At 35.8% G+C, this 25,348-nt stretch overlaps 1 long non-coding RNA gene across 1 annotated transcript in view; it reads right to left on the bottom strand.

Moving 5' to 3' along the window:
• The window catches only part of LOC149744434 (uncharacterized), a 224,159-nt gene that overhangs the window by 126,175 nt on the left and 72,636 nt on the right, over positions 1–25,348 (bottom strand). The window contains exons 2-3 of the long non-coding RNA XR_016391155.1: positions 11,611–25,348; positions 7,339–7,498 (exon numbers count right to left, since the gene is read on the bottom strand). The exon at positions 11,611–25,348 is cut by the window's right edge and continues 58,710 nt beyond it. This is a non-coding gene — a long non-coding RNA (uncharacterized LOC149744434). The remainder of the gene's footprint in view (positions 1–7,338; positions 7,499–11,610) is intronic.

Raw genomic sequence — 25,348 nt, 5'->3', positions numbered from 1 at the left:
TTTTCTTTTTGTTTCTCCTTTTAGAGTGTGCTCTCTTTGAGAACTGACTGATCATAAAGAAATGTTTTATTTATTTCTGAGATTTTACATCTAATAATGACACTAATTACATGTTACATCTTTGACAACTGTCTTTCAATGTTAAACTTTTTATGTTTCTGAATGTAGACTGCTTGAAAGACAGATATTTAATTTTTTATAATAACTTCAGATGGTAAAAAATATTCCTCACTTGAAAGTTTTAATAAAAATTTGCTTTAATCTTCTTCTTAATTTTTGCAAAGACTTAAAAATATAATCCTTTGACCTTTATAAAATTTTAATAAGTTTATAATGTCAAGGTGAGAATTTAAATTGCTCTGAGCAGTTTTTTTGTCACTTGGTTAACAGGTATCCTAGAGAATTTACTGAATAAGGATGCTCTTCTCTATTGACTTATGACACTTTCTTTGAGTGATTCCAGGCTTTCTTTGGATCCACCTCTTTCATTTTGCACCAGTAGCAACTGCCTTTACCACAGCATTGTAAAAAGACTAGTCTTGCTTCACCAACATGAGAACAGTTTTTCATTATTTCTATGATAGGTTTCATTTGCTGTTGATTCATCATATATGGATCAGTGAAGGATAAACATAAAACCAGGCATCCCATTAAGAGTCACCTCAACTCATAGCAGTGGTGGCTGAATTGTCAGTCAGGAATTTTAGGAAGATCATTCCTCAGAGATTAGGGTGAAAGTTTTTATATTACCAAAGCCAAGACTGGATCATTGCTGGTCTTCCATAACGACAAGCTGATGTTTGTTAAGGATTTATTATGGTCAGACCAAGTAGTATTCTAAGTGCTTAATGTGTATTCTCATTTTTTCCCTCAAAACAATCTTGTAATTGTCTCCTAATGACCTTTGAGAGTGCTCAAAGAGCCAGAGGATACCATGAACAAAGAGCTAAAGGACCAGGAGAGCAATGTCTCAAAAAAAAAGGCAATGTGAATGAAGAGATAGAAAATACAAAAAGGAATCAAATAGAAATTTTGGAGCTGAAAAGGTACCATAACTGGAATATCCCATGAGGAAACTGATGTACAGAGAGTCAGGATCACATATCTGGTAGGAGACAGAGCCAGAATTGGAACCTACGTGAAGTTCATGGTCTACTGTCTTGTCTACCTGACTACAAAACTTCCCAGTGGGCATCAGGTTCCCTCTATTCCTTTCACTTGCACTGGCCAGCCCCATAGCCAGACATTTACATTGTGTAAGAATCTTCCTTTAGGAATTCCCTGGTGGCGCAGTAGTTAAGAATCCACCCGCCAAGGCAGGGGACATGGGTTCAAGTCCTGGTCCAGGAAGATCCCACGTGCCATGGAGTAACTAAGACCATGCACCACAACTACTGAGCCTGCACTCTATAGCCCATGAGCCAGAACTAATGAAGCCCATGTGTCCTAGAGCCCGTGCTACGCAACAAGAGAAGCCACTGTAACGAGAAACTGGCACACAACAACGAAGAGTAGCCCCCGCTCGGTGTAATTAGAGAAAGCCCACGCACAGCAATGACGATCCAACACAACCTAAATAAATAAATAAATAAATAAGAATACTCCTTTAAAGCCCTTGACCTGAAAATGACAGTTAAACAATCATCCTAGCAAAGAATTTTAATAGCTATTTAAGATATGGGAAAAGACTTAGACTAAAAACAGATAAATGAAACTTAGTATAAGAAAAAGATACCATTGTGCCTAAAATATTTTGATATTTGTAAAAAATTTTACAACCCAATATTAGCAGAATACAGGGCTACAAATCTCTCAAGACCCTGATTTTGGGAATCTAAGAATATTCTGAAAAGCCATACGACAGTGCGTACTCTACCCACTGAAAACTCTTAGATTCATTCACCTGAACATATTCCAGTTCAACAAATCTATCATTTAAGAAATCAGAACTATGGATCAAGATATATAGACAAACAGCTTTTAACTTTGAGTGACCAAATGATTGTGATGTAAGTTCCAATTAAAAAAAAAGATTTTTATATTCAACAAATTTTAAATACTATAATTATAAATGTATTTTACTGAAAAAATACATCAAATGTTAAAAGTGCTAAACTCGGGGTGGTAACACTGTAATTAATGGTTCTTTTCCTCTTTACACTTGTGGATATTTTAAATGTTTCCACAAAAAGCATTTAATAATTTTATGTATATTCGAAATATAATGGAAAATAGAAAAAACAGGCAGCAAAACACATACTCAGTACTATGGTCATTTGGAGGACAAAATGTGAGCCTAGAAATATTAAGATTAGATGAATTATTTGTTCATATTCCTTTCCTTTGGCCTGCATATCTTCATGTTTTCTTGTTTTTATAATCAAAATAAATTATAGAATATTACAATCTTTATAATGACCAAAAAATTACCAAGATGTTCTTGAAAAGGAAATGTAATGTGAAGATGTGTTATCTTCTTTCTCATTATAAAACTAATTCTTGGCAACACCAAAATTGGGTGCTGATTGCTCCAGATCTCTGAGTATCAGGCAGGCTTTTGTCCCTCTCAGCTACTGAGTATTTCCAACACACAGCACATTGTTACAGAGAAGCTAGAACTTCAAAATTATTTATTAAATTAATTCCAATACTCTGTCTACACCAATAGAAGGTCAAGTCCTGACTGGTTAGCAGAAACTCACTCATGTGATATTAGAGATCCTTCCCCTTCAGGCAGAGCACAGACTCCAAATTAAAATGGGGATTTTTCCATTAACTTCAATACTTATTCTTCTTACCTCTAACGTGATAGTATATAACCTTAGGAAAACTACTTAAACATTTTATTATTTCTCCCATTGTCAAAATGAAGACAGCATTATCTAATTTTTAGGATTACACTATTAAGTAGGTAAATGTTAACATAACATTCAGTTAGTTACATGAACTACAGGTTAGTTATATTAACATTTACCTACTTAACATAGTAATCCTAAAACTTCATCTGAATATATGATGAAACAAATTGAGTTCAACCATATTGTACACTTTTGTAACTCATTGACTTTTTTTTATATGACTGCATGTCTTAAATTTTAAAGGAGTAATCTTGTTTTATATTTTTATCTTGAGGAATTTGAAATAACAATACCTCATTCTTTTTTTGCGGGTTATTTTGGTGAATCACTCAGTGAAATCATACAAAACTTTTTTTACACCATGTCCATTTAATTATCTTCTTGGCAGAAACTGTTAACAAGATTGTGAAATGCAATAGATTTTTAATAGCTAAATAAATTAAAATGCTGCAATCAAGGCCCTTCAATACATCTAGTTTCCATTGCAAAACAGAATTTTAATTAATATGCTATATATTTTCTCTAATTGTAGCACTGAATATGAATTTGTAATAGGGATTTTAATTTGTATCACTACCATGAGGAAATAAAGAGATATGGGTTACTGTATATTTGTTTTCTTAATAGATCTTTCAAAATAATGAAGAATATTTTATGAAATACTAATGTATAAACAGAAAATTGAGACTTCCTGTGATGAAAGAATTTATCAAGGCTTTCAAATGGTGATAAATTAAGTTGAAAAAGACACAAAAGGAGCCAAAAAAACACTTTAATTTTAAATAGTGTGCATAGATATTACACACAAATAGAAACTTGTATAAGTGCATTGGGAATCATCCTTATAGTCTGAGTCATAAAGCATGTCTCAAAAAAATTTCAACAGGTTGAATTTACATAGAGTATGTTCTATGATAACAAAGGAATAAGCTGGAAATCATAACAAAAAGATAACTAGAATACACTCAAATACTTGGAAAATAAATGATGTATGTGTAAATAATCCATGGGTCAAAAAAAAAAATTTCAAAGAAGAATAGCAAGTATTTTGTACTGAGTAACGACAATATGACATATCAAAACCAGTGTAATATAGCTAACATTGATCATTTGAAAATAAATCACAAAAAGTTAAGAACAAAAACTTTTAAATGAAAGAAGAGAAAAATGATAAAGAAAAGAGCAGAAATTATGAGGGAAAAACACCAAATTAGACAAAATATCTGAAGTCAGAGTTGATTCTATGAGAAGAGCAATAAAATTGATAAAACTCAATGAACAAAAAGCAGTTGCATTTCCACAAACTAACAATGAGCAATTTAATAAGGATATTAAGAAAATAATTTCTTTTACAATAGCACCAAAAATAATAAAATACTTAGGAATAAACTTAACCAAGGAAATGAAAGACTTATACACTGAAAACTACATAACAATGCTGAAACACTGACACAAATAAATGGAAAGATATTTTGTGTTCATGGACTGGAAGACTTAATACTGTTAAAATACCCATACTATCCAAAATAATCTACAGATTCAATGCAATACCTATCAAAACCCAATGACATTTTTTGCAGAAATAGAAAAAATAAAATCTAAAATTCATCTGGAATCAAAAAGAACCCCAAGTAGCCAAAACAATCTTCAGAAAGAATAACAAAGTGGTTGTGTCACACTTCCTGATTTCAAAACATCGTACACCTGAAGTAATCAAAACAGTATGGCACTGGCATAAAAACAGACATACATATGAATGGAATAGAAAAGAGATCCTAGAAAGAAACCTGCATATATATGGTCAAATCATCTTTGCCAAGGGTGTCTAGTCTACATATAGAAAATGGATAGTCTTTTCAACAAATGGTGCTGAGAAAACTGTATATACACTTGCAAAGGAATGATTTTGAACTCTTATCTTATACCATATACAAAAATTAACTCAAAACGAATCAAAGACCTAAACATGAGACCTGAAACTATCAAACTCCTAGAAGAAAATATAGAGGAAAATCTGTGTGACACTGGATTTGGCAATAATTTCTTGTATAAAACCAAAAGCACAGGCAACAAACACAAAATAGGTAAATAGAACTACATCAAACTTAAAAACTGTACACAGCAAAGGAAACAACAGAGTAAAAAAAGCAACCTATGGAATGGGAGAAAATATTTGCAAACCACATATCTGGTAAGGGGTTTTATATCTAGAATATATAAAGAACTCCTATAACAATAACAACCAAGAAACTCAAATAACCCAAGTAAAAATTAGGTAAAGAACTTGAACACACATTACTCCAAAGAAGATATATAAATGGCCATCAAGCACATGAAAAAATGCTCAATATCACTAATTTCCAGAGAAATGCAAGTCAAAACCACAATCAGATATCACCTCACACCCTTTAGGATGATCACTGTCAAAAAAACAGAAAATAACAAGCATTGGCAATGCAGTGGAGAATTTGGAACCACTGTTGCGAGTATATAAAACGATGCAACTGCTATGGAAAACAGTATGGAGTTTCCTCAAAAAATTAAAGATAGAATTACTACATGATTCAGCAATTCCTTTTTTGGGTATATATCTAAAAGAATTGAAATCAGGATCTCAAAGAGATGTTTGCATATATGTGTTCACTGCAGCCTTATTCACAATAGCCAAAAGGTGGAAGCAACACAAGGGTCTGCAGACAGATGAATGGATAAATAAAATGTGGTATATGTGTACAATAAAGTATTATTCATCCTTAAAGGAGAAGGAGATCGCTCATATACTACAACATGGATGAAACTTGAGGACATTATGCTAAGTTAAATAAGCTAACCACAATAAAACAAATACTGCATGATTCCATTTATACTGAGGTATGTGAAATGGTCAAACTCTTAGAAATGGATAGTAGAATGGTATTTGCCAGGAGCTATGGGGGAAGGGAGAAAAGAAAAGTCGCTGTTCAAAAGATAAAAAGTTTCAGTTTTTCAAGATGAAAAATTTATAGAAATCTGTTGCACAACAATGTACATATATCAGTTAACACTACTGTTCACTTAATATGGCTAAAATGGTAATTTTGTTATGTGTTTTTACCACAATAAGATAAAAAATTTGTAAGGTTTTACCAAAGACCGTAGACAGTAAAAGCCCAGAAAAAGAAATAAAGGATAGAATAATTGAAAATAAAGATTAGATTTTTCATTATTAGATGCAGTCTTCTTTAACAAAAAATAGTCTCTTTGCTACCCAGAAACAATCCTAAGAAAGTTGGACAAGAACTTCCTGCCTAAAAATGATGAAATTTTGCATAATATACTAAAACACATTATAATAACTGAAGAGGTAGTCTGTGTGAAGATAAGAAACTGTAATAAATATGTTAGCTCAACCCAAATTGACTTACACTTTTAATGCAATTCCAATAAAAATTCCAATACAATTATTTAGTTATTTGAAATTATGATTTGAAAATTCATTTGGGAGACCCCATGGTCAATAATTACCAACATACTCCATTAAGAATTGTTATGAAGGTTTACTACATAGCTATAGTAATTGTATAGAACCCCTGAACTTATATGGAAACTTGATATATAACATGTTGCAGATAATAGAGAAAGGAAGAAGTTTTCAATAATTAATGCTGAGACAGCTGGCTATCTACATGGGACAATGATGATGGTACTTGAACTCTATCTCACAGCACACAGTAGAATAGAAAAGTATACAAGAAATGTGTGAAATTTTTGGAATGTTTTCATGGGCTTGGCATAGGGAAGGATTTCATAAACATACAAAAATAATTATATTAACAATGCTTAAAAATTCATCACTGTGAAATTTAAAAAAGAAATTTGTTCATTAAAGGACACCTTTTAAAAGTGAAAACAAAAATCACAAATCGGGGAAAGATACTTGCAAATTAAATATCAACAAATAATTAATAGTAAGAAAATATGAAGTTCCCCATCAAATCAATAAACAGAAGACCACCCAATAGAAAGATAGGGCAAGAGACATGAATAAGAATTTTCACAAAAAAGGAAACAAATTGTCAGTAAGCATATACAGATATGTTCAACCTATCACTAATTAGAGAAATGCAAGTTAAAACCAAAATGAGATATAATTTTACACTGAACAGAATAGCAAAAATGTAAATATCAAAGTTGGATAATACCAAATATTGGTGGGAACAGGGAGCACAATGAAAACTTTCATACACAGTTTGTGGCCATGTAGATGTATACAGCAACTATGTATGCAGTTGGGTGGATATGTACTGTCAACTTAGCTACCCTGGAGTTATGTTTCCCAGCACCTCCTTGTATAGTCGTGAGTTAACGCAGCCAAAAGGATCATTTGTGCAAGAGCTGGTAGGCAGATGAAAAGCAGCAGCTACAATCTTTCTATGCTTGAAAGATCAATTCAGAATACCTACCACCAACACAGTTTACACATACTGTCACTCTCCCTTACCTGCTGGCTCACCAGTGTGGTGTGGGACACAAGCTGGCCTGCAGTTTCTATGGCTCCTGTGGCTCTTGCAGGATCCTTATTGGGCCAAGTGCTTGGTTAGCCCTGTGCCAAAGGACACCATGTTCTCCTGGAAGATATTCTCATCACGAAAGGTGAGGTCCTGGAGATAGAGAAAGAGGAGGTTTCAGTTCATCCTCTGCTCTACTTAACATCACCTTCCCTTCCTGGCTGCCTGCCCTGCTGGCTTTAGACTCTGATACCAGACACAAAACAAGAGCTTTATAAAGACTGTTTAACCAGTTCCCACAAGTGCATAAGGTCAAATTCTTTAAATAAATCTCTTATTGTATATATTATATCACTTGTATGGTTCTGCTTCTTTGAGTTAAACTTGATTGTTTCAGCTGATTATGAAATGGAGATAATAATACAAGTTATATCAAGAATGGCTTAATATATCACTATTAATGAAAAATACCAACTTTGTCTTTTTTTCCTATTACATCTATTTAAGGACAAAAAAATACACAAAATTCACCATTTATTTATAACTTATGCTTAATGTCTATGTGCTGTCTTTCTACTGAACTTTACTCAGGTCAAATTTATCATTGGCAGGAAGCATAATTCTTAGTAATGCTAGGTTCTTCCTCCCAGAAAAGTGGATGCCACCAACAGGGGTGAAGTATCCAGGGAACCTGGGCCAATTTAGCTGTCACCTGATAGCCATAGAGCATTTGTGCAGATACCAAAGGATTCATCTTAGAAGCAGCATCCTACGAAGAAATCAAAGCCAGGCAGAGAATCTAATACCCAAAGGCAATCTAAAGGAGTTAAACAGATAAGAACACAAGTGAGACAAAAAGATTTAAGAGGAGGAGCAAGGAAAGAAAAAGAGAGTGTAAATTTGAAGGTGAGAGGTAAGCCTGGAGGAATCCTCTGAGGAAAGGGAGCCAGCTGTAGCCAGTAAGGGCAAGAGAAAAAGCCACAGCTGTGATTTTCCATTTTTACATTTTTTCATAAAGACCTGAGGAAAGCATTACAAATATGCTACTTGTAAACTCAAGTTAAACAATTAATAATGACCTACATAAACCTCATATATGTGGATTTCAGTATTTTGATCAATGTATTGATTTTCCTAGTATTCTGGCATTATGCTATAGACAGACATCCATTAAAAAATAAGTGGAATTCCCTGGTGGTGCAGTGGTTAAGACACAGGTTCGATCTCTGGTCCGGGAAGATCCCATATGCCATGGAGCAACTAAGCCCGTGCGCCACAACTACTGAGCCTGCGCACCACAACTACTGAAGCCCATGCTCCCTAGAGCCTACGTGCCACAACTACTGAGCCCATGTGCTGCAACTATGGAAGCCTGCACCTAGAGCCCGTGCTCCGCAACAAGAGAAGCCACTGCAATGAGAAGCCCTCTCTCCGCACCTGGAGAAAGCCCGTGCACAACAATGAAGATCCAATGCAGCCAAAAATAAAAAAATTTTTTAATTTAAAAAAAAAAGCAATTACTTATAATGTTGCAAGGTATGAAAATATTGTTTCACACTGGTAAAATGAGATGTAACAATATGAATGTTTAATTCCAATAAATTTTGAAATATTTCTAAAGAAACACAAGTAAATACTATGATTCCAACTCTGACAAAAATACTATGTAGACTGTAACCAATACAAAAATGTCTTAACCCTGTATTTAGAATAAATTTTTTTTTTTAATTTTCAACTTTTTCTTTCAAATTTTTGTTTCCATATTCATTGTACTTTCTGTTTTGATGCAAAAATCTGTTTCTTAAAATTGAGTGCTACAGATAATCAGAATTCTGCATTGTATGTTAAATTTAATCTAGAGCTACTTTTTTTTTTTTTAAACAGAAAGCCTTTATGTTTCTAATTTTAAGGACTCTGCACAGACCCATACTAGACTATTAGAGCTAGGATAGCAAAACGATAATTAGTGAGTTATCTCAAATTTTTGTGATTAAACAACCTTAATGGCAGGTATTAAAATGTATGTAAACAATTTTCTATAAGAATCATTCCGAAAAATGTTGTCTCTAATGATGAACTTTTACATCCTCCAGTTTATAATTCCACAGTCATTACTAAACAAACCTTTGAATATTAAACAAAGGCCCATTGTACATTCTGGTGAACAGACATAACCAGAAACTCAATTTCAGAATAAGATTTAAGTATAAATTTTTTTAAGTACTAAGGGGAAAGAATTTGCTGTAACTGGGAAGTAAATAAATACCTGCTAAACTTTTTTGTGTGTCTAAACAATGATAACCTAGACCTTTGCATTTTCAGAAGTATTTGTGACTCAGCTTCTCATAATCCCAAAAGTTCTCTAATAAAAATTTGTGAGTTTGGCTTCTACTATAACTTAATCAAGATTAAATAAATGATCTATCGTTTATAATAAATTAGACCCAGTGTCTACAACCTTCTTTTCTAAATAGTTCATCAATTAGGTTTTACACTGGATTAAATTCCTGGCTTTCAGAGCAAAAAGTCTCAAGTATTAACCCCTGCAATTTATATAACAAAAATCAATACAAGTGCTCTTGTTAATCGTCTCAAAATGAGAAAACCAGAATATCTGGAACAGGAGACACAGGAATACCAGGTTCAAGGGTACTGATCTTTGGTTTCCAACATCTTAGGGCTTCTGAATTATAATTGATCTCACACCACCCTCTCATAAACTGCAGTATCTATTGGATTAGAACCCTGTGCATTGCAGAAATGTTTCTTTAACTCCCTAACTTTTCCACACAAGAACTGAAACCCCACAAGACAGTGCAACTAATACAATTCCATAGCTATAAATATTACTATAATTCAAGTAGTATAAATGTTAGTGAATTTCATAGATAGGTGAAATAAATAATCTATTTAAGCCCTCTGACCTTTTCATGAGGGAATTAAAGACCCAAAATGTAAAGTGGGCCTTAAGTCATAGACCTAAATTAAAAATTTGAACTATGGGGCTTCCCTGGTGGTGCAGTGGTTGAGAGTCTGCTTGACAATGCAGGGGACACGGGTTCGTGCCCCGGTCCGGGAAGATCCCACATGCCGCGGAGCAGCTGGGCCCGTGAGCCATGGCCGCTGAGCCTGCGCGTCCGGAGCCTGTGCTCCGCAAGGGGAGAGGCCACAACAGTGAGAGGCCCGCGTACCGCAAAAAAAAAAAAAAAAAAAATTTGTACTATGACAAAGATACGTGATTCCAGGCTTAGATTATTGAGCAGTTGGCCCTATAAGCATAGAATTTTAGAGCAGGAAATCATCTAATTCAATCCCTTAATTTTATAGACGCGCAAACAAGGCTACAGGAGTTCCTAGGTTTGCTTAATTAAGACTATTCACAGAGTTTGTCAAATAGTCTCTGAAATCCTGAAAACATTTTCTATGCTTCCACATATAAGTAGAAAGCACTGCCTTAATCTATATTCCTTGATGAATCTTTTTTCTGGCAGTAGTTATTACTTTTCTATACTCTGAAGCCCAGATAATAAACTCATAGCTTTGTTTCAAAACAAGGTATATTTTCAAAAGCAGTTTTCTAATATCAAAATAGTAACTCAGTCAGCCAAAACCTACTTATTGAACCAGGCACTTTGTACTTGCTGTTCTTCTAGGTTCAAGAATAAGGCAAAGACTGAAAGCAGTTTTCATTCTAGAAAGGGAGACAGGTGAGCCAAAACCTAGCTACCAAGCAAAGCAAGCGAAATACACACGATTACTCCAAGTATTCATAAACGTTCTAAAATTCTAAACTCAAAAGTTGAGTCAGATTTCTTTCTAATCTGGATGACTTAACAACTAAAAAGCAATCACTGGGCTTCCCTGGTAGCGCAGTGGTTCGGAGTCCGCCTGCCGATGCGGGGGATACGGGTTCCTGTCCCGGTCCTGGAAGATCCCGCATGCCGCGGAGCGGCTGGGCCCGTGAGCCATGGCCGCTGGGCCTGCGCGTCCGGAGCCTCTGCTCCGCGGCGGGAGGGGCCGCGGTGGTGAGAGGCCCGCGTACCGCAAAAAAAAAAAAAAGCAATCACTAGTAAGTGGCCCAATAAACAGGGAGTTTTGGGAAGAATGATTTCTGTAACAAATCATTTAGACTACCAATAATTGCTAGAGGGGTTGTATGGGCTTTTTTTTGTAATAAACCGTTTATTTTCCATCAATCCTTATTTTCATTTTCTGTTAAGAGTCTACAGAAGAACAGCTTAAGACTCCTCAGTGGAAGTTCCTACCCGTCAGAGCTGCAGACCAGGCTTCAGTAGGAAATTGCTGCACAGGCACAGAGGGGACCAGCAGGCCTTCAGGCCCGTCTGCAACCTCGGGCTGGAGAGCAGTAAACTTGAAAGCTGCAGCAGTCCGTCTGGCCTGAAATTCCTCCTTGGGCGCAGCCGTTCAGCAGCGGCCTACTCTTCCTTTTCAATCTCTTCCGGTTTTTCTGCGGAAGCAGAGATTAGGCTGACCGCCTGAGGGAGGTCACGTGAGACGCTGCCCCGGCGCATGCGTGGAAACTCCCAGGCCGGCATCACAACGTGGGACCAGCTGGGTGGGCTCCTTTTCTGTTGCACTGGTGGCAGTGACCACAGAGCACAGAGGAGAGTATTACACAGAATGGTGACAAGACGCCTCTGTGAGAGGCTGGTTGTCAGCTCCGGGGTCAGTAACCACCAGAAGTCTCGGTTCTCGGAAAGCTGCCTGGATCTGGTTACTGAAGGTTCCGGGAGAGTAGCGGCCGGGAATGGGAGCAGATCCCGTGGCAGCGGCAAACTTCAGCCCAGCTCACTGACCAGTATTCCTGAAAGACATGGCCGTGACGTAAGCTGGGTCTTCAGTGGCAACCACGGCACGAGCTGGCAGAAGTTTCTCCAGGTTCTCCTCAGATTTATTATGTAAATGCCATCACGTTTCCCTTTGTAGATGTACTGTTCCATTTGGAAGTCACGGTTGGTGCCACCTAAGTAAATCCCCACTGCAAGGAATTTAAGGACATTCTCCTCCTTCATTTGCAGGACATCACGGGCTGCAGATATTATGAAAGTTTCCCTTTAAGTTATCACAGGAAACCAAGACACTGCCTGTAGAGACCCCTCTCTGGGTAGCGCAGAAAGGTGAGTCCATTTTTTTTAAGCACCAAAGAGTTACCAGCATCAGGAGAGCCAATTAAATGAAAACAGAAAAAAAAAGTCCCTTGAATTTGAAACAAAACATTCTCCCTCCCCACCCCACACACACACGTTAATCAGCAAATAAGAAAACAAAAGCAAATATAAGGAAAGTGAGTAACCTCATCCCACAAGAAATGCTATAAGAAATCTTGAGTTCATTGAATCAGTGACTAAGGAGAATATCTGATTCCAAAGAAAATACTTTTGAGTATTTTAGTAGTATTCCTCCAAGATATTAGGTATATTGCACCATTTTTATTTTTCCTAATTTCTAGGCACTTTTAAAAATTTAAATCTACAAATTATTTTAATTTAAAACATTCTATTTTCCTATTAAAATTAATATAGGTCTTTTTAGAAATACTTTGTATTAATCTATATTTTAACACTGTATTCTCATATATTTTCCAAGAGTTCTTCAGTTGGGTCACACACGTCACTGGGGTTCACCTTGGAGATGCTCAGAATCATTTGAAGACTACAGGTTGAATGGTCAAATTTTCACTTAGTATAGGTGAAAGTCAGTAAAATTGAGAATGTAATTGTTAATAGTATATCACTTATACTCACTGGCTGGTAAATCCTGATGCAATTCAAATTATGCATATATTAGAAGACTCTGAATTGTCAAACTCTACACAGTTGGAGTAATTTTAACAATCATGAGCAGTTGAAGCAGCAACCTGTCTCTGGTGAAAACAACACCTGTCACGCCTCGCCCCCAATTCCCCTGTGTAAATATAAATCTATGTTCCCGTTGTGTTAGCTGGCAGAGAATATGAAAATTCTCTGGTGGCCTTTAATACATTTCAAGTTAGAAAAGAGAGCATGTTGCCGTGGTAAAGAAGAGATGGAAAGAAATTAATTGTACCCCCTAGAGATACCCTATAATTTTTATAATCTATAAAAAGAAATTATGCCATATAGACAGCTATAGAAATCTTCACAGCTATATATTGAATTATCAGTATTTTATAATTTAATATTCTGGCAACAAGGCCAACTGCAAATTATATCCCGATTGTTTTAACTGGCATCGTACTGTCATCAAGAGTATAAACGAAATGGAGAAATTACTTTCTAGTCAATTGTAAACAATTTTGTAATTCATTATCATTCAAAACAATGAGAAGACCCAGGAAACCCCAGGAAATACTAGTGAGGATGGATAGAGGGTAATGGAAGAGAAATAAACATACAAATGTTAAAGAAAAAAAAATCAACTCTAAGACAAAAATAAACCAGTTATTAGGAGCAAGGTATGCTGAAATCAGTTTAACTAGAGCAATGGATAAAATTGAGGCAAGTAGTGATACAGCAGGAACATACCCAATACATCCAGTAATCAAGACGACACTGAAATGAGGCAACAGTGCCTTGGCAGAAAGGCTTACCTTTAAAGGGCATGACCAGCTCAGAATCATGTTTGAAGTAGAGGAACGAACACACTGGTGGGATATCGTGGGTTAAATCCTATCTCCCTATATTCTGTAGAGCTATCTATTTAAAACTGGGCATGACATAAACAATTTGAGAAAACAATAATTACAAAATAAAAAAATATATATGAAAAACAAAGTGTAATAACTGCTTACGGTTTACTGGTATCTTAGGGAATTTAGACAAGCACAGATAAAAATGCTTCAATTCTAAATTTGCAAATGTGCTGATGATTTCATTGAATTTAATTAATGCATTGTCATTAAACCAAAAGCAAATCTAAGTGTATCATTTATGATTCTACCTCCTTGAGAACTGGGATAAAGTTCATATTTAAATCTCATGCAGTATATCAGCCCTTGGCTACAAAGTTAACCCCCAAATCACCTACTATTTGCATCACAGTTTGACTGTGCATTTACTCTTTGTTCCATATGCTTTAACATTTGTGAAAAAATGTTAATTTTTTTAAAAAAGAAGTCAGTTCCCACTGTTGATGACTGAAACAAGGGAAAAGTTAAGGCATCTAAGAAAGTGATAATCTTTAGGCAGAAAACATTTTTTTGGTTAAAATAAAACAATGAAATTTTAAATTCTGCAGTGGCTTCAGTTAATATCCTAAATGGACTTGTCATTCTTTCTGATCTGTACAGAGACAAATCAGAAATTTTGTGAAATATCAAACGCTTGTGTCAATACTTTTTGGTAAGAACTATGTTATACGTGGTATCTTTTTTTTTTAACATCTTTATTGGAGTATATTTGCTTTACAATATTGTGTTAGTTTCTGCTGTATAACAAAGTGAATCAACTATATGTATACATATATCCCCAAATTCCCTCCCTCTTGCATCCCCCTCCCACCCTCCCTATCTCACCCCTCTAGGTGGTCACAAACCACCGAGCTGATCTTGCTGTGCTATGTGGCTGCTTCCCACTAGCTATCTATTTTACGTCTGGTAGTGTATGGCCATGCCACTCTCTCACTTCTTCCCAGCTTACCCTTTCCCCTCCCCGTGTCCTCTAGTCCATTCTCTATGTCTGCGTCTTTATTCCTGTCCTGCCCCTAGGTTCTTCAAAACAATTTTTTCTTTTTTTTTGTAGATTCCATATATATGTGTTAGCATACGGTATTTGTTTTTCTCTTCCTGACTTACTTCTCTCTGTATGACTGACTCTAGGTCCATCCACCTCACTACCAATAACTCAATTTCGTTTCTTTTTATGGCTGAGTAATATTCCACTGTATATATGTACCACATCTTCTTTATCCATTCATCTGTTGATGGACACTTAGGTTGCTTCCATGTCCTGGCTATTGTAAATAGTGCTGCAATAAACATTGTGGTACATGACTCTTTTTGAACTATGGTTTTCTCAGGGTATATGACCAGTAGTGGGATTTCTGGGTCATATGGTAGTTCTATTTTTAGTTTTTTAAGGAACCGCCGTACCGTTCTCTATAGAAGCTGTATCAATTTACATTCCCACCAACAGTGCAAGGGGGTTCCCTTTTCTCCACACCCTCTCCAGCATTTTTTTTTTGTAGATTTTTTGATGATGGCCATTCTGACCCGTGGGAGGTGATAGCTCATTGTAGTTTTGATTTGCATTTCTCTAATGATTAGTGATGTTGAGCATCCTTTCATGTGTTTGTTGGCAATCTGTATATCTTCTTTGAAAAAATGTCTACTTAGCTCTTCTGCCCATTTTTGGACTGGGTTGTTTGTTGTTTTGATACTGAGCTGCATGAGCTGCTTGTATATTTTGGAGATTAAGCCATTGTCAGTTTCTTCATTTGCAAATATTTTCTGTCATTCTGAGGGTTGTCTTCTCATCTTGTTTATGGTTTCCTTTGCTGTGCAAAAGCTTTTAAGTTTCATTAGGTCCCATTTGTTTATTTTTGTTTTTACTTCCATTTCTCTAGGAGGCGGGTCAAAAAGGATCTTGCTGCGATGGATGTCAGAGAGCGTTCTGCCTATGTTTTCCACTAAGAGTTTTATAGTGTCTGGTCTTACATTTAGGTCTCTAATCCATTTTGAGTTTATTTTTGTGTATGGTGTTAGGGAGTGTTCTACTTTCATTCTTTTACATGTAGTTGTCCAGTTTTCCCAGCATCACTTATTGAAGAGGCTGTCTTTTCTCCAATGTATGTTCTTGCCTCCTTTATCAAAGATAAGGTGTGCGTGGGTTTATCTCTGGGCTTTCTGTGCTGTTCCATTGATCTATATTTCTGTTTTTGTGCCAGTACCATAATGTCTTGATTACTGTAGCTTTGTAGCATAGTATGAAGTCAGGGAGCCTGATTCCTCCAGCTCCGTTTTTCTTTCTCAAGATTGCTTTGGCTATTTGGGGTATTTTGTGTTTCCATACAAATTGTGAAATTTTTTGTTCTACTTCTGTGAAAAATGCCAGTGGTAGTTTGATAGGGATTGCATTGAATCTGTAGATTGCTTTGGGTAGTATAGTCATTTTCACAATGTTGATTCCTCCAATCCAAGAACATGGTCTATCTCTCCATCTGTTTGTATCATCTTTTATTTCTTTCATCTGTGTCCTACAGTTGTCTGCATACAGGCCTTTTGTCTCCTTAAGTAGTTTATTCCTAGGTATTTTATTCTCTTTGTTTCAGTGATAAATGGGAGTGTTTCCTCAATTTCTGTCTCCGATTTTTCATCATTAGTGTATAGGAATGCAACAGATTTCTGTGCATTAATTTTGTATCCTGCTACTTCACCAAATTCATTGATTAGCTCTAGCAGTTTTCTGGTGGCATCTTTAGGATTCTCTATGTATAGTGTCATGTCATCTGCAAACAGTGACAGTTTTTCTTCTTCTGTTCTGATTTGGATTCCTTTTATTTCTCTTTCTTCTCTGATTGCTGTCACTAAAACTTCCAAAACTATGTTGAATAAGAGTGGTGAGAGTGGGCAACCTTGTCTTGTTCCTGATCTTAGTGGAAATGGTTTCAGTTTTTCACGATTGAGAACAATGTTGGCTGTCGGTTTGTCATATATGACCTTTATTATGTTGAGGTAAGTTCCCTCTATGCCTGCTTTCTGGAGGGTTTTTATCATAAACGGGTGTTGAATTTTGTCAGAGCTTTTTCTGCATCTATTGAGATTATCATATGGTTTTTATTCTTCAGTTTGTTAATATGGTTTATCACATTGATTGATTTGCGTATATTGAAGAATCCTTGCATGACTTGGGTAGACCCCACTTGATCATGGTGTATGATCCTTTTAATGTGCTGTTGGATTCTGTTTGCTAGTATTTTGTTGAGGATTTTTGCATCTATGTTCATCACTGATATTGGCCTGTAGTTTTCTTTATTGTGACATGTTTGTCTGGTTTTGGTATCAGGGTGATTGTGGCCTTGTAGAATGAGTTTGGGAGTGTTCCTCCCTCTGCTATATTTTAGAAGAGTTTGAGAAGGAAGGATAGGTGTTAGCTCTTCTCTATATGTTTGATAGAATTCACCTGGTAGATAGAGTTCAGCTCATCAGGTCCTGAGCTTTTGTTTGTTGGAAGATTTTTAATCAAGTTTCAATTTCAGTGCTTGTGATTGGTCTGCTTATATTTCCTATTTCTTCCTGGTTCAATCTGGGAAGGTTGTGCTTTTCTAAGAATTTGTTAATTTCTTCCAGGTTGTCCATTTTACTGGCATATAGTTGCTTGTAGTAATCTCTCATGATCCTTTGTATTTCTGCAGTGTCACTTATACATGGTGTCTTGTGGATATGTCTTAAATCAACTGTATCAACCCTATTATGCCAGTATTAGTTGTTGAGATTCAAGAATGCGCCTATATATTCAACTGAGATTATTCAGGCAGGACCTCCTATTTTCAGGACAGTAGTCTATATGCTCATCAAGACTGTGTGAAATTGTTTCTGAGAATCTTGTGTTCTGATTCGTGCTCTCATGCCCCAAATTTGAGAACAAAATTCAGGTATATGATTTGCTGACTACCTTGAGAATTACATTTTGATGGCGCAAGTGTGATAGTCAATTCCATTTCTTTTCTAGAGTGTTTGCACAATAAGGGTGTCCTAGTGTTTCATTAACTCTCATAGGTGCCATTTCCATCACCACGTTTTGATTCTAAGATCTGAGTTACTGAAGTAGTGTTTACCCCCACTTCTTCCACATGGTTTCCTATCTAATATGAATGATAACTGAAGTAGCTATGTCTACAACTTATCATTAATTTTTTTTCCCCAATCGATGAGCTTTGAGTTTTTCAAAAATGTTGTTTTCTGACTCCAAACTCAATGCTGCCTGCGTAAAGCTTAATTCACAGTACATCAGAAGAATGTTTCTTTTTTTATATCTGCAATTTTGTTTGCTTTACTTTAAAATAGCACAGTGTGGGCTTCCCTGGTGGTGAAGTGGTTGAGAGTCCACCTGCCGATGCAGGGGACACGGGTTCGTGCCCCGGTCTGGGAAGATCCCACATGCTGCAGAGCGGCTGGACCCGTGAGCCATGGCCACTGAGCCTGTGCGTCCAGAGCCTGTGCTCCGCAACGGGAGAGGCCGCAACAGTGAGAGGCCCGTGTACCGCAAAAAAATAAATAAAAATAAAATAAAATAAAATAGTGTTTTATATGATTGCTATTTTCAATTTAATGAAAGAATAAGAAGTCATTAAAGGCTGACTGTATTAAAATCTTCATGCACTATACATTTAGATTATTTCTGGATTAGAAAAAGAATGTTTAATAGTTTATCTCTTAATGTGAAGAAAGCAAAGGGAAGTTGTATAATATTTATTTTCCATCTATTCTGTGGCATTGATCTAGGTGCTTCACAAGAATTACTTTTTTAACCCTCTCAATAAAGCTATAAGTTGGCATTATTTTCTTCATTTGCCAAAGGTGTCAAGGCTAAGTAGCTAGTATATGGAAAATTTCAAATTCAAAGCAGAATTTGAATTGATGTTTCCCTGGCCCCAAAGCCTGTCATTTTTCTAGTATGCTATAATGGTTTCCATACAACCATTTCACTTTTACTTACTATAAGGAAATTCAGTCTGCAGTACATATGAACTTACCTATCTAAACACATTGTCACGTGACTTTTTAGATCTGAAATTGTGGCTTGTATGGTATTGAGAATGAAGACTTAAAAAACAACTCTCTGAATTCCTACAGCCAGGATATTTAAGACTTGTAAAATGCCTATTAAGCCTGTTTCACAGGTGAAAACACTTGCATAAACCAAGCATCGGTTTACTCCAGAACTATCCCTTCACAGGGAATGCTTAAGTGAGCGTAACACTAATAATCCAACATTATTACTGCTAATATATTATTTTAGTGTACTTATTATACTGATAATATTAACAGCACTAATCTTATTAGTATTAGTACACTAATATTAATAACAAGTAGTTTGAAATCATTACAAACAGATTCTTGAATGATCTTAAACTCTAGCTACAGGGGTAGTAAGAGAAATTCTGACTGTTACCAGGCTGGCACTGGGGACTTCAACAGGAAGCAACTCACAGGGTTTTTTTTTGTTTTGTTGTTTTTTGTTTTGCGGTACGCGGGTCTCTCACTGTTGCGGCCTCTCCCGTTGCGGAGCACAGGCTCCGGACACGCAGGCTCAACAGCCGTGACTCACGGGCCCAGCCGCTCCGCGGCATGTGGGATCTTCCCGGACCGGGACACGAACCCGTGTCCCCTGCATCGGCAGGCGGACTCTCAACCAGTGCGCCACCAGGGAAGCCCCAACTCACAGTTTTTAATTCTGTAGTTTACAAAGGAAGATTTACCATGAAGTTACCTTAGGTTTCACTTGGAGAGGCCTTTTTAAGTCTTGGAGTGGTCCTAGCAATGTTTTTACATGGTAAAATGTGTTTGTACTTTCTCCAAAACTAAGATATTAAATTCAGTTAAGACAAAGTTTGCTTCCTATTCCAATCCCCATCCCCACCCCAAGCCCCATATAAATACCTATATTCACACTATAATAGAGGTTGTGGGCATGCTTGGTACCCAGCCAAGGCAAAGCTGTGTTGGTGACATAGTTGGTTTGGGTTTAGTGAACCAGGCTAGGACCAGAATATAGAATTCTGGCACATAGGACAACCATTTGCTTTCTATTCTTTCTCACCTTCCAAGCATGTTTGGTAAATGTAATCAAAATCACACTGGAAGATCAAGAAGGAAGTAGCAATCAGACAGGATATACTTAAGTTTTCTAATCCATTCTTCCAAGTAACAGTTTCCAAATTCTCTATATTTTATGGGAAGTAAAAGCAGGAGCTTTTTTGATGGGGAATGATATAAGTAGTTTTCATTTGTATTTTGAAAGGTGAGATCAGAATAGGCAAAAAAGATTAGGTCAGTTGCAGCTTTTTGGAAAACAAACAAAATCTAAGAAAAAAACAGAAATATGTGTTTAGCTGAGACCTCCTAAAAATGATATATCATTAGTAGTAAAGATGTGATAGCTTATAAGAAAGATATTGATCATCTTGTGAAATAAATGAGCTTAAATTTTCACTTCATTTATTACTGAAGTGATCACTTATTTGACATTGGTTTAACTTTCATGCTTTACTGATACTTATAAAAGCTTTTATTTTTTTCTAGGGTATTTTAAAGGACCAAAACAGATTCTCACTTTCTCCCTAAAAGCTGTGATATTAGCAATAATTCTCTTTGAAAATGAACAGCCAAAAATATATGCAATTAATATGTATTTTAACAAAGATATTGACAAATGTACTTTTTAATGAAAATCTCATTACTTTAATGATGGTATTGAGCAATTCATTTTTTTAAGAAGTGATATACTGAGAACTTAACCTATTCTTAGCACAATGAAGTAACTTATCCTCTTTCAGTTTATCTTAGAAATAAATTTAAAGCTTAGATATTATTTTATTTTCTAAAACCTCTTACCTCTTCTTATTACAGCTACCTGATCAAGATTATACCAGTTTTTGCATTAAACCTACAGGTTCCAGTAAGCATACTGACTTTAGTATTAAAGTTAGTCATTTTACCTTATAGTTGAATTGTGTTTAATAGTTACTGAAGTATTCGGACATATTATTTCTCTTGATGTCATGAATACGTCAAGAGTTAGCTCAGTTTCTTATATCCTAAAATGACAAAATCATGGTTCTGAGTTATTTTCCAGTCAATATTACCATGTTCCACAATTCCAAATAAAGCCTAAAATACTCATAGATTTGCACACACATTACAGAAAAAGAGTAATATAGAATGTAGGTGAACTGTAATAAATCTAATATTGAATTTTTTAAATTGGAATTTATTGTTTTATTTGGAAAACAAAAGAGGAGTTCTTACATATGGACAGCACTGTTATGGACATGTAGAGATATATGATTTATATGTATATTTTATATATGTATATATTTTTTCATAGCTAAATAGAATCAGTGTGCATCATCAAAAGAATATTGTGTTCTGTTTCACTAAATAGAAAAAAATAAAGAAGGGGGAAAAAAAACATTAAAACATTGCCTGTAGTTGTCTTCATTACCTAAAAGTTCCAAAAGTCATCTGAACAGATTACTTCTCAGATACATGAAGAACTTCTCTAAATTGTATTGATGTATTGTGTCTTCAGAGAGAATTAAATACAACACTAGTTTTTGCATGCAAAAACATATTTGTCTTGCCAAGAAAGTAACTGAGAAATAGAGTTGAGTGAGTGACTCAGCCTTGATGCAGAAACTTTTATCAGAAGAGTTTCAATCTGTTATGGAAACTCTGAGGACTGCCCACAAACATATGAGTTGATCCAGCTTCTTTCTGCATTTTAATTGAACATGCAAAAAGATGGCATACTAAAACAAATGTGTATTTCTCCCCAGGATTTCACTCTACAAGAAAAGATAAGCCAAATTGGATTATGAAGTCAACTAAGAGTTGATGCTTTATTCACTTGGTATTATTCATCTGTTTCATCGTGATATTTACTCTGCTTTAAACAATCACTGTACTACTCAATTATACTTTTCCATTTTTAAATACAAATTACTGTCATATGGATGCATCCCAATGATAATTATTGCTCTGAAGGAGTCCGTTCTACTGAAAAGATCTGGTGCACGTTCATCATATGGCTATGGTGATAACACTGTAGTTACTGGAGCTCACAATTGTGAGATTTCAATAGAAAACAGTAGAAAGGAAATCCAGGGGAACCCATCAGCCTTCCTAAATGTATTTAACAGACTTACACCAAGAATGGGTTTATTGCTATGCAATACATAATATATTTTAAATCCTTGTAACCATAAAAGAATTTAGAAAAAAATGATTTTGTTAGAAGAGCACAAAGAGATTGACCCAGATTTTCAAAAGCTCTACTATACCAGCACTACTATATGACTCCAGATGAAGTTAAACAAGGCTACCCAAGAGCAAATATGATCCCAGGGCTTTATTCCGGCATCTTAGGTGAAAAGAAAAAAAAAAACAACTCAGAAGTTAAAATATCTACACAGGCCCTAAGCACTTCAGATAGTAGTTGAGCTCTTTGAGGACAGAGTTCAAAAGGATTATCAAGGAGTAGAGAAGATAGCCTTCAGTAAGTGAGCAAATACTTGCTTCCAAGAGTTCATAGGTTCAACACCTATGCCATGTCCCAGTGGAAAAGTTTTTTAAAAGTTATTAAAAAACATTATTATTATTAAGACTTCCACTATTAGAGGAAGGCGATTTTCAGTATGGCAGAATAAGAACCTCCAAAATCTGCTCTTCCATAGAAGCAATAAGAACACTAATAAAAATTGTCAAAATTAACTTTTTCAAAACTCCAAAACTTAACCAAAGACTTCCAACAATCCAAAGAGTATTTATTCAAGAAAACTAGCTAAATCTCAGTAAACAGAAAAAGCCTTATGTCTTGGGACTTGCATTATCCCCATCCCTCTCTGCCCAGCTCCACAATAACCTTGAAAACCAGCAGCCTTGCAGCCATGGTAACAATGAAAACAAGCTGCCTAGAGGTGATAAACTGAGTTTGAAACTCCTTAGAAAGCCCATTCTCACATATTTGATGTTTGGTAGATTCCTGCAAAAGCTCCATTAGCAGGGCTTCTCACTATTTGACCTGAGTCAGAGTGTATTCAGTGGGATAAGCCTTAACTCTAGCACATTTATTGAAAACAATTGCTTAACATCTCGACTGCCGGAGTCAGTGATAACAGCTAGGGCAAAAAAGAGGCTAGCTTAAAAAAGGAAGATCTGGAGAATAAGATTTCATAATTGGCGTTGAAAAACTCCAGTGTATTATTGGGACTCCAGAAAGCCTCAGGCATGTACAGGGTTTTGTGCATTCCCAAGAAGACCTAGGAAGGCTCTAATCTCTCACCTGTGGCTGAAATTGAAGCCCTGAGCAAGCAGGAAGTGAAAGCTAAGGTACAATTTTGAAGTGCTTGCATGTTGAAGGCATGCTTCAACACACACACAGAGCCCCCATTGAAATGAGTGGGAGTATTATTACTTCTAGGATATAATGGTTTAAGAAAAGTCAACCATTTTCTAACCAGTAGGCTAAACAAGCCATGACTTCAGTGACTGCACATGGCAGAGAATATAAACTTTGCAGAATTATTACAAGACAGTTACTAAACAAACAGAGACAAAACAACAAGAAATAGCAGGAACAACATCCCTGGAGAAGGTGGGGAATTTGGTTTCCACAATTGTCATATTATAAAATGTCCAGTTTTCAACTAAATTTTATAAGACATACAAAGAAATAGGAAAGTATGACTCATACACAGGAAATAATGCAGTCAACAGATACTCCCTGAGGAAGATCAGATGTTAGACTTTAAATCAGCTCTTGTAAATATGTTGAAAGAATTAAAAAAAAAAAAAAAACCTGTGTCTAAAGAATTAAAGTCTGAGGATAATGTCTCACTAAATAGAAAATATCAATAAAAAGAAATTATAAAAGAAGTAAATAGAAATTCTGAAGTCAAGAAGTAAAGTAGCTGAAATTTAAAATTTACTAGAAAGACTCAACAGCAAATTTCAGTAGGCAGAAGAAAAAACTTGTCAACTTGAAGTCAATTGAGTACACCTTGTCTGAAATACAGATATAAAAAAGAATGATTAAAAATGAAGAGAGGACTTCCCTGGTGGTGCAGTGGTTAGGAATCCACCTGCCGATGCAGGGGACACAGGTTCAATTCCTGGTCCAGGAGGATCCCACATGCCGTGGAGCAACTAAGTACGTGTGCCACAGCTACTGAGCCTGCGCTCTAGAGCCCGCGAGCCAAGACTACTGAGCCTGCAGGCGACAGCTACTGAGGCCTGTGCGTCTGGAGCCCATGCTCTGCAACAGGAGAAGCTACCGCAATGGGAGGCCTGCTCGCCACAGCTAGAGGGAGCCAGCATGCAGCGATGGAGACCCAACACGGCCAAAATAAAAAAATAATTAAATAAATAAATTTTTTTTAAAAAATGAAGAGAACCTTACAAATGTGTGAAACAGCACCAAGCATACTAAAATATGCATAATGAGAGTCCCAGAAGAAAAGGGAAAAGAGAAGGGGGCAGAAAACAATATTTGCAAGAATAATGGCTGAAAAGTCCCCAAATTTTATGAAAAGCCCTTTACGTTAAAACAGTATTTTTAAGTGCTAACTGCATAAATATTTGCTCTACTGAATTTCTAAAATCTTCTAGAACAAAGTTTAGTATGCCTGTTCACCCTTCTTAGTGCAATGGACAAAAAGGACATATGTTGTATTACTAAATCAAACCTACTGTATCTTACTCTGTAATTATCAGTTTATTGGGGAAAATATACCATAAGTATTTTAATGTACATATTTGTGATTTTGTTGAAAAGTGTATATTAAATAGACTTCTTATAACTTAGTTTTTAGCATTTATACAAATTTTTAATTTTCTGCTCTACAGCCCTTTAAAAAAAGTGGAATGACACTATTCCAAAGGGATGGTATAAGGGTGTATTAATCCTCTCCAGGACTTAAAAAATATACCAAATCAAAATACTTCATGATGAGAATAATTGCTCATTCCACTATCATTTATTACATATTGCTGTATAATCTATTCTAGACACTGGGAATATAATAAAACATGTAGTATTCATAAGCACTTGAACTTACTACATGCTACAAGCACTGTTATAAGCAATCTGTATTAATTTATTTAAACTTTCCAAGACCATTAAGAAGTAAACACTATTATTATTTCCATTCAACAGATGATTATAATATTAAGTCATAAGGAGAGTAAGTAACTTGCTCAAGATCATGCAACACTTAAAACTTTCAAGAGTTGGAGCCACGCTATGAACTTACACAATCTGACTCTGGGTCTAAGACCTTCCCAGA

The sequence above is a fragment of the Delphinapterus leucas genome, chromosome 21 (genome assembly GCF_059928025.1).
Source record: "Delphinapterus leucas isolate spDelLeu-1000000601 "Yukka" chromosome 21, BTC_Dleu_Yukka2, whole genome shotgun sequence".
In the NCBI taxonomy this organism is placed as follows: domain Eukaryota; kingdom Metazoa; phylum Chordata; class Mammalia; order Artiodactyla; family Monodontidae; genus Delphinapterus; species Delphinapterus leucas.
The sequence above is the reverse complement of the archived record's forward strand: the minus strand, read 5'-3'. Positions and strand labels throughout refer to the sequence as shown.